Source organism: Megascapheus bottae, chromosome 14, assembly GCF_031878675.1.
Source record: "Megascapheus bottae isolate mThoBot1 chromosome 14, mThoBot2.hap1, whole genome shotgun sequence".
In the NCBI taxonomy this organism is placed as follows: Eukaryota; Metazoa; Chordata; class Mammalia; order Rodentia; family Geomyidae; genus Megascapheus; species Megascapheus bottae.
Window position 1 is genome coordinate 12025384 of NC_143522.1, and position 2692 is coordinate 12028075.

The following is a 2692-nucleotide window of genomic DNA, read 5'->3' on the forward strand; positions in this document are numbered from 1 at the left end:
GAGCGAGAAGGGCCAGAAAGAGAAGGGGGCCAAAAAAAAAAAAAAAACAAAAAAAACTGGAAGGAGTTGGGAATGGTGGCTCATGCCTGTAATCCTAGCTACTCAGGAGGCTGAAATCTGAGGATCTCGGTTCAAAGCCAGCCCAGGAAATACAAAGCCGAGAGACCCTTATCTCCAATTAATCACTAGAAAAGGGGAAGTGGGGCTGTGGCTCAAGGATAGGGTGGTAGCCTTGAGCTGAAGAGCTCAGGGACAGTGCCCAGGCCAGTTTTCAAGCCTCATGACCCCCCCCCCCCAAAAAAAAAGTCAAACAAGAGCACAAGGGCCTGAGTTTAAGCCCCACTGTGGACTCCTCTCCCCTACACATAGTTTATCCATAGAAGAAACTACCACTCAGAAATAAAATAGATAGAAAACAGCTATGTTCACCACTGATGTCCCACAATAAAATACAATGCACTATTGATTTCATAATATGGATGAATTTCAAATAATGCTAGTGAGTGAAAGAGCCAGAAACAAAGGACTACATGCACTATTTCTCTGTTTATGGAGAACTATAGAAAATGCCAACTAATCTGTAGTGACAGAAAGCAGGTCTGGGTAGGGAGGGGAGTAGAGGAGTAGGAAGGAGAAATAATAAAGGAACACAAGGACACTTCACGGAGATGGACATGTTCATTATTAGATTCACAGGTAAAAAAATTATAAATTGCTGGGCTGGGAATGTGGCTAAGTGGTAGAGTGCTTGCCTAGGATGCACAAAGCCCTGGGATTGATTCCTCTGTACCACATACACAGAAAAAGCGGAAGTGGCACTGTGGCTCAAGTGGTAGAGTGCTAACCTTGAGAAAAAAGCTCAGGGACAGTGCCAGGCTCTGAGTTCAAGCCCCAGGACTGGCAATAAAAAAATAAATTATATTTGTGCACTCTTAAATACATGAGGTTTGCGATATAGCAATTATACCTCAATACAATTATTTTAGAAAAGGCCAGAAGTGGTGGTGCTACACAGGATGCAGGGAGATGAAGAGTTCAAGGCCAGCCTAGGCAAGGTTTGTCTCAAAAATACAAACAAAAGATCTGGAGATGGGGCCCAAATAGTAAAGCACTTGCCTAGCAAGTTCAAGGTCTCTCTCTCTCTCTCTCTCTCTCTCTCTCTCTCTCTCTCTCTCTCTCTCTCTTCTTTCGTTCCCTCTTTCTTTTTCTTTCCTTTTCTCCTGCTCCTCCTCCTCCCCTTCCTCTTCCTTCTCCTCCTCCTCCTTCTTCCTCTGTCAGTTGTGGGCTTGAACTCTGTGCATGGAACTGTCCCCGAGCTCTTTTGTTCAAGGTTAGTGCTCTCCCACTTGACATCACAGCTCCACTTCCAGCTTTTGAGTGATTAATTGGCAATGAGAGTCTCACAGGAACTTTTCTGCCCATGCTGGGTTTGAACCACATCATAAGATCTCAGCCTCTTTGGTAACTAAGATTACAGGTGTGAGATACTCAGCTTCCAGGGGCCCTACTGTGTTTGGGGCACTAGGTTTATAATGATAGGTAAGGCACAGTCTTTCCCCTTGAGAAATTTAAAATTAAATGAAAGTAGAATTTCTTATGAAATAGAGAAAGGAGTGCAAACGTGTGTGTGTGTGTGTGTGTGTGTGTGTGTACAAATGTGATTTCCTAATATTATTGGTACCTATTTTTTTTTTTTTGCCAGTCCTGGGCTTGAGCTCAGGGCCTGAGCACTGTCCTTGGACTTTCTCAAGGCTAGAGCTCTACCACTTGAGCCTCAGCACCACTTCCGGCTTTTTTGTATGTATGTGGTACCAAGGAATCGAACCCCGGTCTTCGTGCATGCTAGGTAAGCACTTTAACCACTAGGCCAAACTCCCGGCCCTATTGGTACCTATTATGTGCCAAGCAAAATACTATCTTCTCAGGATCACTAAATCCCACAGGGAAGGTACTCTTTCCCCACTATACAGATAAAGAAATCTGAGGCAAACAAGGTTAAATCACTTGCCAAAAGTTACATAACTATTAAATGACAATGTTGAGATTGAGGCCTGGTCTTAAGGCTTTAATTTCAGTCCTTTTTCTAGCAGTCTGATCGTCTGTCTGACCCTGTGCTCTTCAAGCTGAGCCTTGAAAAGAGTTGAACCCCCAGAACTGAAGGCTGGGGTCCTAGTGGCTCTTGGGCTTGTCCTTTCCTGTCTAGCCCTTGTTTGTTTGTCTTACATAAAAAGCGAGGGAGGTAGCGCAAGTTATTTTAAAGATCATTTTCAACTTTATGATTTTTAAAAGTATCTATTTTATAACTGATAGGAAAACCCAGTCAATTGGAAATTCATCTTAGAAAAAGTCATTGGAGCTCGAAGGTAAGGTCATTCAGCCAATTTTTCTGTCACCAGCAGCTAGAACCCACAGTTCCGGAGCCTGGTACAGTGCACTGTCTGTCCGTCAGGGCTCACTGGATGGGTGCGGTAGGACTTCCCCCGGGGCTGCCTGGGGCAAGGCCCCAGGATTTCAGGAGGAAGTGTCTTGTCCTTCCAAATGTTCCCAGAGTCAGGCCAGATCAGAGAGGAGGAGAGCCAAGAACCAGTCAGCTTGAAGCACTGCCTGAGCCCCCCTGCTTCACAGTGTTGAAAATGGCCCTGGGAGAGATTCTATCAGGAGACGTACTTAATGGGTTTTGGAAATTATCTAA